Source organism: Hypanus sabinus, chromosome 11 (genome assembly GCF_030144855.1).
Source record: "Hypanus sabinus isolate sHypSab1 chromosome 11, sHypSab1.hap1, whole genome shotgun sequence".
NCBI lineage: Eukaryota > Metazoa > Chordata > Chondrichthyes > Myliobatiformes > Dasyatidae > Hypanus > Hypanus sabinus.
This window is the reverse complement of record NC_082716.1, coordinates 19,318,370-19,334,918: the sequence shown is the minus strand read 5'-3', so window position 1 is coordinate 19,334,918 and position 16,549 is coordinate 19,318,370. Positions and strand designations below refer to the sequence as shown.

Here is a 16,549-nt window from a genome sequence, read left to right as displayed (position 1 = left end):
GGTCTGATCAGAGACAGTCAGCATAGTTTTGTGAAGGGCAGATCGTGACTAACAAGCCTGATAGAGTTCTTTGAGGAGGTGACCAGGCATATAGATGAGGGTAGTGCAGTGGGTGTGATCTACATGGATTTTAGTAAGGCATTTGATAAGGTTCCACATAGTAGGCTTATTCGGAAAGTCAGAAGGCATGGGATCCAGGGAAGTTTGGCCAGGTGGATTCAGAATTGGCTTGCCTGCAGAAGGTCGTGGTGGAGGGAGTACTTTCAGATTGGAGGGTTGTGACTAGTGGTGTCCCACGAGGATCTGTTCTGGGACCTCTACTTTTTGTGATTTTTATTAACGACCTGGATGTGGGGTTAGAAGGGTGGGTTGGCAAGTTTGCAGACGACACAAAGGTTGGTGGTGTTGTAGATAGTGTAGAGGATTGTCAAAGATTGCAGAGAGACATTGATAGGATGCAGAAGTGGGCTGAGAAGAGGCAGATGGAGTTCAACCCAGGGAAGTGTGAGGTTGTACACTTTGGAAGGACAAACTCCAAGGCAGAGTATAAAGTAAATGGCAGGATACCTGGTAGTGTGGAGGAGCAGAGGGATCTGGGGGTACATGTCCACAGATCCCTGAAAGTTGCCTCACAGGTAGATAGGGTAGTTAAGAAAGCTTATGGGGTGTTAGCTTTCATAAGTCAAGGGATAGAGTTTAAGAGATGTGATGTAATGATGCAGCTCTATAAAACTCTAGTTAGGCCACATTTGGAGTACTGTGTCCAGTTCTGGTCGCCTCAGTATAGAAAGGACGTTGAAGCATTGGAAAGGGTACAGAGGAGATTTACCAGGATGCTGCCTGGTTTAGAGAGTATGGATTATGATCAGAGATTAAGGGAGCTAGGGCTTTACTCTTTGGAGAGAACGAGGATGAGAGGAGACATGATAGAGGTGTACAAGATATTAAGAGGAATAGACAGAGTGGATAGCCAGCGCCTCTTCCCCAGGGCACCACTGCTCAGTACAAGAGGACATGGCTTTAAGGTAAGGGGAGGGAAGTTCAAGGGGGATATTAGAGGAAGGTTTTTCACTCAGAGAGTGGTTGGTGCATGGAATGCACTGCCTGAGTCAGTGGTGGAGGCAGATACACTAGTGAAGTTTAAGAGACTACTAGACAGGTATATGGAGGAATTTAAGATAGGGGGTTATATGGGAGGCAGGGCTTGAGGGTCGGCACAACATTGTGGGCTGTACTGTTCTATGTTATATTGGCTCAGGGTGTCTGACACTCTGAGGGAGGAGCTGTAAAGTTTGATGGCCACAGGCAGGAATGACTTCCTATGACGCTCATTGTTACATCTCGGTGGAATGAGTCTCTGGCTGAATGTACTCCTGTACCTAACCAGTACATTATGGAGTGGATGGGAGTCATTGTCCAAGATGGCATGCAACTTGGACAGCATCCTCTTTTCAGACACCACCGTCAGAGAGTCCAGTTCCACCCCCACAACATCACTGGCCTTACGAATGAGTTTGTTGATTCTGTTGGTGTCTGCTATCCTCAGCCTGCTGCCCCAGCACACAACAGCAAACATTATAGCACTGGCCACCACAGACTCGTAGAACATCCTCAGCATTGTCCGGCAGATGTTAAAAGACCTCAGTCTCCTCAGGAAGTAGAGACGGCTCTGACCCTTCTTGTAGACAGCCTCAGTGTTCTTTGACTAGTCCAGTTTATTGTCAATTCTTATCACCAGGTATTTGTAATCCTCCACCATGTCCACACTGACCCCTTGGAGGGAAACAGGGGTCACTGGTGCCTCAGCCCTCCTCAGGTCTACCACCAGCTCCTTAGTCTGTTTCACATTAAGCTTATGAAATAGTATGAAAAGCATTGACAATATATGTGGAAAGGCATGGAACTGTTTACTCTTGTAAATATTTTAATATTGTGAATAAAGTTTATTTTGTTAAAATAAATATACATATTTTACAGGTAATTTCTGGCTTATTTCCCCTTCATTTTTAGTCCTGTTGAAGGGTTTTAGTTTTCTATGGATGTTGCCTGACCTACTGAGTTCCTCCAACATTTTGTGTGTGTTACTCTGGATTTCCAGCATCTGCAGAATCTCTTGTGTTTACTTTTTTTCAGGTCACTCCTGAGTTTCCTTTGCTCCAGGAAAACAAGCCCAGTCATCTATTCTTTCCCATAACTGAAGTCCTACAATCGAGGTAACATTCTGATAAATGTTCTCTGGGCTGTCTTCGGCACCATCACATCCTTCATTTGCAGTGGCAACTTAGCTCAAGGAGTAAAGGTTTGTCTAGCCTGGAAGCAGCTCTCCAATCTTGGAGCACACTCCCTAGGAATTAATGAGAAAGGTACAGAGTTCAAGATCAAGTTTAAGTTCAAGTTTATTGTCGTCTGACTGTAATATACAACCAACATTCCTCCAGACCACAGTGTACCCACAATACATATATCAAACACAACACATAAAACGTTACCACAAATAAGTTAATATCATTAAAAGTGCATGTATTGCCCAGCACAAGTAAATAGTACAGAAAACAGTGAACAGCTCGCTGTCCTAGTGACAAGACCTTGGTGGTGGCAGGGTATTCATTAGTCTCTCAGCCTGAGGGAAGAAGCTGATTTCCAGTCTGGCAGTCCTAGTCCTGATGCTTCTGTATCTCCTTCTTGATAGTAGTGGGTCAAAAAGATTGTGAGATGGGTGGTAGGGATCCTCAATGATGCTTTTGGCCCTTCATATACAACACTCCCAGTAAATGTCACAATTGGTGGGAAGGGAGACCACAGTGATCCTCTCGGCAGTTTATACTGTCCTCTGTGGGGTCTTGCAGTTCTATGGCTTGCAGCTTTTGTACCGCATTAACAGCCAGACAGGACACTTGATGGTGCTCTTGGAGAAAGTTGTCAGAATGGGGCAGTAGCCTTGCACACATCAACCTCCTCAGAAAGCTGCTGTGCTTTCTTGACTAATGGGGATGCATGGGTTCAGGTTAGATTGTCTGCTATGTGCGCATCAAGGAACTTTGTGCTCTTTACTCTCTCCACAGCAGAGTCATTGATATGCAATGGAGAATGGTCAAACTGCACCTTCCTATAGATCACAATCATCTTATTTGACATGTCTAAGTTGAAACTGAGGTTGTTGTTCTTACACCATTTGATATGCCTCTTTACCTTCTCTCTGTATGTTGATTCATCATTGTTGCTGATGAGGTTAACCACTGTATATATAATCAGTGAACTTGATTATGTGGTTTGAGCTGTATCTGGAAGTGCAGTCGTGAGTCAGCAGTGTGAACTTCAGCAGTGCTCATCATATCGGAGTTTGAGATGTTGCTACCAACTTGGACTAATGGAGATCTTTCCGTCAAGGTGTCCAAGATCCAGTTATAGCGAGGGGTGCTGAATCCCAACGAGGCCAGTTTACCTGCCAGCCTCTGAGGGATGATCATGTTAAACTCTGAGCTGATGTTGATGAACAACAACCTGGCGTTTGAGGAATCATTTTCTCGATGGGTCAGGACAGAGTAGAGGGCTGAGGCATCAGTGCACCAGTTTGAGTGGTAGGCAAACTGGAAAAGGCCTGATGTAGCTGGAAAGTGCGATTTAATACACTCCATCACCAGCTGCTCTCAGCACTTCGTGATTGTTGAGGTCCGTGACACTGGGCAGTAATTGTTTAGGCCAGTTACCATCGCTCTCTTAGGCACTGGACTGATGGTAGCTGTAGGGACAGTGGACTGTTGCAAAAAGATATTAAAGATGTCCATTAAAACCTCTGTTAGCTGGGCTGCACAATCCCTCAGCTCTGATCAAGTATTTTGTCCAATCCAAGCAACACACACAAAATGCTGGAGGAACTCAGCAGGCCAGGCAGTGTCTATGGAAAAGAGTACAGTCCACATTTCGGGCCGAGACCCTCCATCAGGACTGGAGGAAAAAAAGATGAGGAGTCAGAGTAAGAGGATGGAGGGAGGGGAAGAAGAAACACAAGGTGATAGGTGAAACTGGGCACAGTAGAGGGGTGAAGTAAAAAGCTGAGAAGTTGATGGGTGAAAGAGATATAGGGCTGGAGAAGGGGGAATCTGATAGGAGAGGACGTGGAAGAAAGAAAAAAGGGAGGAGCACCAGATAGAGGTAAGGAGGTAAAGTGAGAGAAGGAAATGTGAATGGGGAATGGTGAAGGGGGGGCATTACTGGAAGTTCGAGAAATTGACTGTGGTATGGAGCGAGGACCCACTCCACGCATTAAGCTGTAACTGTGCAGCACTTTCATTTCCTGCTTGCTAATGAGGTAGATTTGGAGATTTTATTGTTCTTTATGATCAGTGGTGTTTTTTGATCATGGGAAAGATGAATAGGACAAGAAATTTCACTATTTATTGGTGCCAGAGAGGCCGTTACAACCATGTGCGCTGCAATCTTTTTGGTTTCTTCATTGTGTGGATTTGCAAGAACCTGGTGGTCTTGATTTGATGTTGAAGTAGAACCCTAATTTATCTGTATGATTGGTTCTTCATATATTTTCAAACACCTAAGACTAACAAAAAAAATTGCATTACCATTTAGAAGGACAATTAAGATAAAATCATGTTGATGTGGGGGTGGAATTTCATATGGCCATGTTTGTAATGGGATGCCAGTAAACCAATAGATTTTAATGATAATCAGATAGCTTTTATTTTCACTTCTTCAGGCCTTTCCCATGAGTAGAATTTAAATTGAAATCCTCTCAAAATTGCTATATAAGGCATATGAAATGTTGAAATTGACCCCACAGCCACCATTTACACTGGCAGCTTATTCCACACTCTCACCACCGTCTCATGTTCTCCTTAAATATTCCTCCTTACACCCTTAACCCATGACCTCTAGTTGTAGTGTCCACCAACTTCAGTGGAAAAAGCCTGCTTGCATTTACCCTCATAATTTTATATACCTCTATCAAATCTCCTCTCAGCCTTCTACGTTCTAGGGAATAAGGTCCTAGCCTTTTCAGCCTTTCCCCATGACGCAGGTCCTCAAGTCCTGACAACATCCTTGTAAATTTTTTTGCACTCTTTCTATCTTATTTACATCTTTCCTGTAGTAGGTGACCAAAACTGGACATAATGCTCCAAATTAGACCTCACCAATGTCTTATACAATTTTAACATAATATCCCAACTCCTGTTCTCAGTACATTGATTTACGAAGGCCAGTGTGCCAAAAGCTTTCTCTATGACTGCATCTACCTGTGAAACAATTCTCAAGGAATTATGGATCTGAATTCCCAGATTCCTCTGTTTCACCACATTCCTCAGTGCCCTACTGCTCACTGTGTAAGACCTACTGTGTTAGTCTTCTGAAAGTGCAACACCTCACACCTCTCTGCATTAAATTCCATCTGCCATTTTCAGACCATATCTCTAACTGGTCCAGATTCTGCTGCAAGCTTTGAGCTTTGATTAACATTTCAAAACTTGCAATTCTTTTTCCTTGATAAATTAACCATCAATAATGTGTTGACACTGCTTAATCTTTATGAAAAAAGTTATTATCACCTTTGGCACTGGGTTAGTTGAGGGGTTGGTGAAACAGATGTTCGGACGAATTGTCTGTGATACATGTTAGTCTCGTCAAACAATGTCACTATAAGAGCAATTTGGCTACTTTACTCATGCACAAATGTGCAAAGCAGTTTTACCTGGGACAGATTACACCAGCGATCATTTCAGGTAAAATTATGCCCACCAGGAATTGTGTATCTAGAACCTGACAACCTTCTGATACCACAGACACGAAGACATGACAGGTCAGGTTGTACATTGTAATTTTCTCTATTTGTCATTATATATTGCAACTTTTAGTTTTGACCACAAACAAAAGAAAATATACAGATGCTGGAAATCTGAGCAACACACACAAAATGCTGGCGGAACTCAGCAGGTCAGGCAGCATTTAGAAAGAGTACAGTTGAGGTTTTGGGCCGAAATCCTTCGGCAGGACTGATCTCCAACTTTCGTTCAGAAAATGGTAAATAGCTTGCAGGACATGGTGGATTGAACACGGATGATACATTAAGTGATAGGTCAACAAATTGACATTAAGCATTGCATTATCACTTTCCACATTTGCTAGCTGACTGGCTGAGAGTTCCCAGCACCTTCTGGTTTTAAATCAGATTTACAGCATCTGTAGTTTTTGATTTCTAATTTCTAAGCATTTCACTTTATCTTTTATTTGGAGGTCAAGTTTTTTAGCTATGCAATGAAGTTTGTATCACTTATAATGTGCTCATTCTTTTTCTGTTATAGCCCATGATTCAGTGCAGAGATGTCTTCAGTAGAGCATGAAACCTCCTTAATAGTATCACAACTATTATCACATAAATCTTTAGTCAGACAGGAATCCTATACATCACTTCAGCAGTGAGAAACAGTAGCTGTGGAAGGCACAACACTGGTACCAAACTACCCTCAATCAAGGACATATAGAGAAAGGTGCTAGAACAAGGCCAGTAACATCATGAAGAATCCCATCCATTCTGCTCATAGACTGTTTGTCGCACTTTCACTGGGAGGAGGCTACTTAGCATCTATGACAAAATCACCAGACTCAAAAGTCCTACTTCCCCAAGCAGTAAGGCTGATTCACACATCTACCCACTAACCTACCGCACCACAACTACTACTTTATCACTTCCTGTCAGTCACCTTATGTACAAAGATTCTTGTGCCTAGTATCAATTTATGAACAAACAATCAATGTATATAAGCTATCTCATGTAGTTACATTTATTGTATTTTTTTACATTATTGTGTTCTTTTTTTGTGGTGTATTGGATCTGATCTAACAATTACTTTCTTCACTTTTACACTTGTGTACTGGAAATGTTATTAAGCAACCTTGAATCTTGAATCAGAGATGGTAGAGTAATACCAAAAAGCTCCTGGGCTGCCCTTATATTACTTATATTATATGCCCTTATATTATAATTCTGCCCATTTTTCCTTTGTTTTTAAAATTTCCTCTTTTAAAGCAGGGTATTAAACATAATGTAAAGTTAATTGTGTTCATTGACAAGACATAATAGTCATACCTAAATATATGTAATACGCTCCACCAAATGTACATTAACTAGCATTTTACAAAAAAAATCCTGTTGATGTGCTGAGTAGGCAGGCAGGTAAAAAGCAGTCCTGGATTAGGAAACTGTAGCAACAGCCTTCAGGAAGCTGGAAAGAAGAACAAGCATTGTCTAAGTGTTTAATTTTCAACTTTGGCTCAGAATCAGTTCCAGGTCATTTGGTCTTCTTGTCACAGATTGAATTCCATAGCCAGCATGCCCTCATCAGGTAAATATTATTCCTGGTGATTTACAGGTTCTTCATTATTTTCTGCGCTTGTGCTTTGGTGCTGTAGGATTCTGATTACTCCCCTCTTCATAAAACTCAGCCAAACCCCAAAAACCATGACAGTATCATATCTTACTTGTTCATCAGCCTTGCCCTTGCATTAATTTTCTGTCACCTGCGTTCATGTGAAAAGGTGATAAGGAACAGCAAGTTTGTAATACAATCACCTTTGCATTTAAACCTCTGCAATGTATTTACCTTTTTCCATCACTGTAGCCTGCTAGAGATCTCAAACCACTCCTTCCCTAACAACTCTCTTCTGACTGAACATGTGGCACAGTGGCACAGGAGTTAGCACTGCTAGTTCAGCCCCAAAGAGCCGGATTCAATTGTGGCCTTTGGTGCTGTCTGTATGCCTCTCTGTATGAGGGTAGTAATAGATCGAGCATATTGCGCCTAGAGATCAGTGACCGATGGTGTTACACAGGGATCTGTTCTGGGCCCCCTTGCTTTTTATGATTTTAGTGACTTGGATAAGGAAGTGGAGTGGTAGGTTAGTAAGTTTCCAAATGACATGAAGGTTGGTGGAATTGTGGATATTGTAGAATGTTGTAGTAGGTTACGACGGGACATTGATAATACGCTAAGCTGAACTGAGAGGTGGCAGATGGAGTTCAATTTGGAGTGTGAAGTGATTCACTCTGAAAGGTCGAACTTGAAGCCAGAATACAGGGTTAGTGGCAGATTCTCAACAGAGTGGAGGAACAGAGGAATCTTGATACACATCCATAGATTCTTCAAAGTTGCAACACAGGTTGATACAGTGGTTAAGAAGGTATATGGCGTGTTGGCCTTTATTACTATAAATTTCTGGTTAGACTACACTTGGAATATTGTATTCAGCTCTGGTTAACTTGTTATAGGACATGGAATCTATAGAGAGGGTGCAGAAATTTACCAGGATTAGACAGCATGTCTCCTGAGAATAGGTTGAGCGAGCTAGGCCTTTTCTCTTTGGAGAGGAGGATGAGAGGTGACTTGATAGAGGTGCATAAGATGATAAGAGTCATCAGCAGAGACTTTTCTCCAGGGCAGAAATGGCTAATACAAGAGGACATAACTTTAAGGTGTTTGGAGGAAAGTATGGGGGGAGGGGGTAATGTCAGAAATAGGTTTTTTTACATAGAGAGTGGTAAGTATATGGAATGCACAGCTAGGGTGGTTTACAGGCAGATACATTAGGGACATTTAAGAGATTTAGATAGGCACAGGGATGAAAGGAAAATGGACGACCACGTGGGAGGGTAGGATTAGATTGATCTTGGAGTAGGTTAAAAGGTCGGCACAAAATCGTAGGCCGAAGGGCCTGTACTAGTCTATATTCTAAACATGTTTCTCCTGGGTTCCTTCCATATACCAAGACATGGCAGGTTAATAGCTTGACTACTTTAAATTGTCCCTAATGCAGGTGGCTGAGAAGAAAGGTGTGGGATTTAATTGGGATGGAAAAGGAATAAAAGAATTGATGTAAATGGATGTTTAATGGTCAGCCTGGTTGTGGTAAGCTAAATGGCCTGTTTCTGTGCTGTTCAATTCTTTTAGCTTTATGAAAAATTCCACAATATAAAATCTGTATGGAAGATTAAAGAACAATCCTTTCATGCATGGTTTGTGCCTTGTAGTCTCTCTTCCGCAGTTTTACATCCCATAAATAAATTGAGGCAATTCTGTCCTTTTGCATTGTCTTGTTCTTCTACTGATAGTTCCGCCTTTGGCCACAAATTTCCACCATGGTAGAAATTCATCATTGGTCGCTGGTTCCAAAATTCCTTACAATACTTGTCACCCTTCGAACTTTTGTCATGACAGTAGATTTTGACCTATTTTAAGTCTTATACTCATTTGTCATTAGCAAATTCATTAACACGTAATTCTGCAGATGCTGGAAATTCAGAGGCAACTCACACAAAATACTGGAGGAACTTAGCTGGTCAGGCAGTATCTTCTGCTTCTTCTTTGGCATACCTTCAAATATCTGTTTGACTACAAGATCACTCCTCTGATATCTCCTTTGTTTGTAGTGTCTTTAAGTTAGTGGCCTCCGTGGAACATATTTCTAAAAAGCTTTTCTAAAGAATATTTTTCTAAATGATAGTCTTTTCCGAATCGATGTAAATTGTTGTTAATTTGATATGAGAAAGTCAATGAATTATTTCATTTAAATATATATTGGACTTAATGTTTAATCTGCTCCATATTGTTAATTTGAACATCAACCACAAGGCTTTTTATACTTTTTATACTTTTTATAAACACAGCACTTTGCCATTGAACTTCTTTAAAATAATTTAGTTTTGTTGTTAGCGACATTTTCCAACCATTGCTGTCAATCTATTAGACTTTCTCCTCTCGGTCTGAAATGGGGAAATCCCCTTTTTAGCTTACAAAATAAGCACAACAGAATTTTTCAACAATGAATCAACTTAACTAATCAAACCAACAATTTACTGTAATAGTTTTAAGTCTTGGACTATGTTTTATTCTTCTAGAAATCAAGCAGTTGTTGTGTATTAATATTCCAATGCAGAATGAATGATGGAACTAAAGACATAATGTGTTTTGGATATATTCAGAACTAAAGGCATATTTTGTGATGGATATATTCAGATACATGTTTCATTAAATAAGCACTTCTGTTTTTAAAATTGTTGTGCTGTGACTCTGAAAGAACTTTAGCTGAAATTCCTCCCAGGCATGTTGTAGTTGAACTCAAACACTACATCTCATTTACTGTCGACTTTGATTATATCTGCATCTCTCAATTAATTTGAATTATGATGAAGACTATCTCATAAACACATATTTGGTGCTTTTAGTTGAGAAGAGGTCATGTTGTGTTATATAAAATAATGATATTGATTTACTGTATGTATATTTGTAGAGTAGGATTAATTGAGGTACTCTTGTGTGGAGATATGCTCAAAACAAGCATGACAGGAGAATCAGGTCTGCCATTCTGGATCTTTATTGTTACTCCTGTGAACTTTGGTGGGGTGCTATACTGGAATTATTAAATTTACCCTATAAAATTAACATAAGCATCTTATTATAGACTGGTCAAACTTTAGCTGATTCTCACAGTTCTCTAGGTTTCCTTTGAACAATAGGATATCCTGTTCCATTTTATTGGTAATGACATCAGAGTTAGCTTAAACCTGCACGTCTTTCCTGTGTACAATCACATGTGAGATCCAATCATTTAAACAGTATTCATCCATTCCTTGTAAACATTGCACATTGCATTGCGAATATTGCTGCTGAAGAGGGAAGACGATTCAGGAAGAAGCAAATTTAAAGGCCTTCTGTTTGCCTTGAAGATGAATGAACACTGTAATTAACAATGGGTAGGGTCCAAATGTTGCCAATAGGAGAGCAATGCACTTCAGAGAAATTTGAAAAAGGAGGAACACTACTTCGTATACAAAATTAAAAGGACGTTCCTTATTTAGATCTGTGAAGCAACTTCCTTAGAAGACCACAGGAGGTAAAGTTTAGGATGAGAAAGAAACAGGAAAGACTCGGGGCATGCCAGTGCTTTCAAAGTTCAAAGTAAATTTATTATCAAAGTATCTACACCATATACAACCACGAGATTCATTTTCTTGCAGGTACCCCAGGAAAAAAAAGATAAAATACTGTATAACCCATGAAAAACCACACACAACAAAAGCCAACAAATATCCAATATACAAAAGTGGTTCAGCACCGAGGCAAGAGACGCTGGTCTAGGAGCCCAACGGCTGCACAGCAACAAATGCTCTTGAAACTGCTGGTGGCATTGTACCCTAGACTCCTGCACCTCCCACCCTATGGTAATAGTGAGAAGAGAGGGTAACAGGTCAAAAGCAGGCAGACAGGATGAGTTCAGGTGGGGAATCTTGGCTGGCACAAAGTAGTGGTGCTGAACCCACTACTTTGCAGCCACTGAAGTATCTTTGAAGTGAACTGCAAAGTAAGAAACATAACAATACATTACAAAGCGGCATGCTCCTAAAAACAGAAATGTGAAAAAAGCTGGAGAATATGTGTTTAGTGGTGTTGATAAAAAGGCTGGGATACGGGAAATATTCTTCTTCTGTACACTACCTGTATTATTAGATTTTGTTTCTCCACTTTAAAAAGCTTGATTCAGATACAAGGGTGCTACAAACTGAGTTACAAAGAGCCATTCAATCTTTTGCAGATGCCATTAATAAAATGAAAGCCATTCAAACAGAACAGTGCATGAGTGTGAAATCTTTGCTCCCTTAAAGCTTATCAAAACATTGGATCCATTATTTGCAAACACAAAATACTATGGATGCTGGAAATATGAAATCAAAACTGAAAATGTTAGAAATGCATTCATTCCAAATTCCTTTGATAATTCTAGATAATCAATCCACATAACTTAAGCCTTCACCATTGTCATTTAACATTTTCTGTTTAATACTTAGTCTTTTCTTTTTCTTTCTTGCTCTCCTCCATCTATATCTTGAAGGGTGTTTATAACTACCTTTTCCTACTTCTGATAAAAAGCTATTTGTTTCTTTCTCTAAAGATGCTGCAAATTTACTCAGTATTTTCAGAGTCAAGAGTATTTTGCTTCTTAAAAAACATTTCTCTGGGTCTATAAAAATTCCTTTTAAGTATGTGCTTTAATCTTGACAAACTTCAACTCATTCAGAATGATGTTGCACTTTTGACTAAAACCCAGATGAGAGAATACATCATTTCCATCCAAACTACTCTGCTTTGGCTTCCCGTAGAATTCTTCTAGAATTGGTTCTGAAGTTATCTTACTTGTTTTTAAAGCTCTCAGTGGTCCAGGACTGGAGTACAGGTGTCCCCCACTTTACAAATGTTCACTTTACGCCACTTCACTTTCACAAAAGACCTACATTAGCAGCCTGTTTTTGCATTACAAAGAGGATTTTCACTTATACGGAATTTTTTCCCATATAAATTAATGGTTCTTCGCTTTACGCCATTTCCGCTTAAGTAAGGTTTCATAGGAATGCACCATCCTTGTGGGGGGGGGGGGGTAAGAGACACCTGTATATCGCAGAATCACTTTTGTTTTATAATCCCGCTCAAGCTCTTCGATCTTCTTCCACCTTTCAAACTTTAAAAAATCCTCCTCAAAAGAAAATTGGCAGGTTAGTTTTTTTAACTATGCTCCTAAACTGAGGGACTCCATAGCTAAACTATAAGGGATGTTAACTCAGTTGACACTTTTAAATAATAGCTTGAAAGCTATTTACTTAACCTTGCTTTTAATTAACATAATTTTGTCTGTTATCTTCATGCTTGCATTTAATCTCATTGTAAAGCACTTTGAATTACATCATTTGAGAAAAGCATTCTACAAATAAATTATTAATATTATTGGTAACTAGTTCGGTAAAACTTTATAACAATCTCTCCATGCAAGTGTACCTTTCCAAACAATATCTATGTGTAGTCTCACCAAGGGCTGTAAAATTGTAGTATGATAATCCTTGCTTCTGTATTAAAAACTTCTTGCTATGCTAACCAAATTATCACTTAATCTCATCATGCTCTAAAAGGAAGACTAGATTTGAGAAACTAAATGGCCTGCTTCTATTGCTAGGTTCACTTTTGTCTCCTATTTCACTATTCAGAGCCACAAATTCAGTTCTCATGTTAAAATGTGAAGCTGATCCTTCCTTCTATTCACTTTGCTATCTGAAGCAATACACTATCCTCTGCTCATGGCGACCAATAATAGGTTAATTGATTTTCTGAAACGACTGAAGTATTATTCTGAGTTTCCATGATCTTTCCAGTTCAAATTTCCAAACCATTCCAAATTTGATTCTTAACCATGTTTATTAAGACATAAGACATTGGAACCAAGTTAGGCCATTCGGCCCATTGAATTTGTTCCACCATTCAAATCATGGCTGATTTATTTTCCATTTCAAACTAATTTCAACCTAAATCATTTTCGATTAGGCATTTTCCTACTAAATGTTGACTTCAACTGCTTCATATAATAAATCTACTTACAAAGTTTTAACAGCACATAGTTCTGCTGGTGTCATTTAAGAATAATTTTTTACTGCTCTGTATGTCCTATTACTGTGTCCTTTTGCCTTGTACAGCATGTTTTTATTAACCACTCATCTTCCATACTATCAAGTCATTTCATTCATAAAGATAAAAAGCTTGATAAACTTAGCAGGTCAGGCAGGCCCCATCTATGGAAAGAGGAAAGTTAATGTTTAATACCAGGACCTTTCATCAGAACTGAGAACGAGCTTTCATTTTGACAGTTTGGCTCCTCCATCTTTCACTCCTTGTGCCGGATCTCAAAGTTCTTAGAGTACTGATGACCAATGAATGATCTAAAATGTTAAAGTTTTCTTTTTCTAAAGATGCTAAATAAGTATTTCCAGCTGTTTGTTTTAGATTCAGATTTCATGCATCCACAGTATTTTGCTTTTGCCTTGCTGTCTCTTCTTGTCTTCACGTGAAATTCATCTCTGACAGCCTAGCCTTTCCCTTGCTCTTACCTAATAGCTTCATTGCATGCCTAACTTTACCTCACTCTTTGAATGTCTGTTTTCTTGATGTTCACTCTTTACAACTGCACAGAGGTGAACCTTTTCTGCAAAATTTTTGGCCCCTGGGATCTGACTGTTAACATGGTGATTGTCATTATGCACTCTATAATATTAAATATGAAGTTACTAATATTGAAACATTTTACAATACTCTAAAAGGTCTGGTTTAACACAAAAGAAACCTCACACATTTCCAGAGGTTTAAGACTGTGCAAGGTGATTAAAAGTGGAACAATATTCTCACTGAGATCGCAAGTACAAAAGAGATTGTTTTCTTCTATTATGCATTACCCTGGAAATGCACCAAGTAAGCTCTTGCAATTGCATCAGGTGATTGACCAAGAACCTTTACAGACCTATGTTGAAGAACTCTTCAGGTTCAAGATCCAGAGAAGTGTTGAAAGTTTCTCAAGTTGGATAGCTTCAAACAAGTGGGGTTTTTTAATTGATGGAATATCTATTACTGAGTGGGTTGTGATTGTGTGGATTTTTCCAGCCTAGAGCAGTGTAAATTCTCAGTCACTGAGTTAATTCAACATCATGGTTGAATGATTTAGGAACATTACAGTAATCAAGAGAAGAGATGATCAGGCAAGAAAGTGGACAAAGTAGGTCAGCCACGAGACCAAATATTTGTAAGTCACAAATATGGCTCTGTACTTAGTAGTTGAACATGGCCTAATGTTCTTAATGTGATGTGTCCTTAGTATAATCTGCATTCCCAAGAACCTTTCCCTCAAAAACCAACTTGTCTATATCTTTTAAGTAATATAAAAATATTTACTACTGGCATCAGTAACTTTAGCTGGTCAAACATGCTAAGTAAAGGTGCAACATACTCAGGTAACATCTCTATCATACTTTGTATCTGCCCTTGTGTCTTGCTTCAGTGGTCCAAAGCAATTTTTCATACTCACCTGATTCTTAATAAAAACTAAATATTTATTGCTTTATTAAATCCAGTTCTGATTCTCTTTGCTGTTAACCTTTGGATCAATCTTAGTGAAGGTTTTCTTAATTTACCTTTGGCCATTTTCCATTTGAAACTTAAAATGTCTTTAATTGGTCAGAGATAAAGATTAGCTTTGTTTGTCACATGTACATTGAAACACTGAAACATACAGGGAAATGAATTGTTTGCATCAACAACCAACATAGATAGCATGGTCACAAATTACAAACCCTAATCCAAACATCCTTGGAATGTGAGAGTGAACCAGAGTGCCCAGAGGAAATCCACTCAGTCACATAGAGAACGTATAAACTCCTTACAGACAGCAGCAGGAATTGAACACTAAAAGCCAGCGCTGTAAAATGTTATGCTGACTCTACACTGACATGCAGCTTAATGAATGTCTGTGAAGTTACCTGTTGAATTACATTGTTTCTATTATATAACATAAATACAATGTATTTATTTTCTGTAAAACAAACTATTTTCCTAAGTGTATTGTGTACTACCTGTAGTACATAAGGAAGAGCTAAAAATAACCATTTGATTTCAGAGAGATAAAGATCAGGTGCCTAAAAACATATTACTATTGGTTAATTTGTTGGAATTTAAGCTTCCATAAGTATGACGAAAGGTAAACGTAGTTTGAAGGTAATTAAGCCTATATTATATATAAGCAGTTGAATTGTCAATAATTTCTTTTAATGCTACCTAGCACAAGCAGTTGTTCTCCAAATAAAGGCAAATAGATCACTACCCCAGTAAATATTTTCTTGTGTATTACTTAAGAATTTATTTACAATAGTTTAATTTCAAAATATGCTTGCAGGTTATTTATTATAAATGTGGATGTTACAATTTGTTTACATTGATACTATATATATGCCAGGTATAGAAAAATTATGTAGGATTGCATTGCTATTGGAGCTTTCTCATCTGGATGTTTAATTATTTTCTCCAAATAAAACTAATTTTATTTGGCTGGCCTCATTTCCCGAGGGCTCTGGCTTCCCAACGTCTCATTAAGGGGTGGGAGTATGTTGGGCTGAAAAGCTGGCCCAACAGCCAAGAATTATTGCTCTCTTGGAGTGGGGTGAAAGAAGCGTCGAATTTCCTTGGTCTTGACGCGTTTCTCTTTAACACCTGCCTGCTTTTAACGCCGCGGTGAAGTTCACCCAATGCTGCCAGAAAAGGGTAGGATCCTATGTAATTTCGGATTATGTTTGCGCGTGGAAAGGGAAGAAGAGCCGTGCCAACGCTTGGCCAGGAAGCCCACCACCATTTGCGTTACTACTATTCCTCCGGTTGCCGCAGTTGCCACTCCAACCAGCGCAGAGCCACCGAGCTGCAACTGCCCGGCGAAGAGCTCCAGTTCCGCCACACCACGCACAGCGGCCGGACAAAGCTTTCGCCTCGGCAGCCGTTGCCACCGGGGGGAGGGGGGAAGGAACCCAAACACCTTACTTGATCTTTTTTTGGTAGCTTCCTCTCTTCCAAAATAGTTGCGTTACAGAAGACAGCTTGAGCTTGGCTCCGGCCGGGCTATGAGGGGGTGGGGAAAGGGAAGGGGGAGGGCTCGGGCTTTTCCCAGCGCCATCTCTCCTTCCCTCCCTCCC

The 16,549-nt window shown here is 39.6% G+C and overlaps 1 protein-coding gene and 1 long non-coding RNA gene across 2 annotated transcripts in view; one reads left to right on the top strand and one right to left on the bottom strand.

Moving 5' to 3' along the window:
• Positions 1–3,872: 3,872 nt before the first annotated feature.
• LOC132401736 (uncharacterized) lies at positions 3,873–16,520 on the bottom strand. Its single transcript, XR_009514690.1, has 3 exons — positions 16,398–16,520; positions 7,097–7,232; positions 3,873–4,555 (listed from the first exon to the last, which is right to left on the bottom strand). It is a non-coding gene; the product is annotated as an uncharacterized LOC132401736 (long non-coding RNA).
• znf644b (zinc finger protein 644b) overlaps positions 10,918–16,549 on the top strand; it is a 134,301-nt gene continuing 128,669 nt past the window's right edge. Inside the window, exon 1 of the mRNA XM_059983869.1 lies at positions 10,918–16,127. The gene's annotated coding sequence lies outside the window, so the exon portion shown is untranslated. The remainder of the gene's footprint in view (positions 16,128–16,549) is intronic.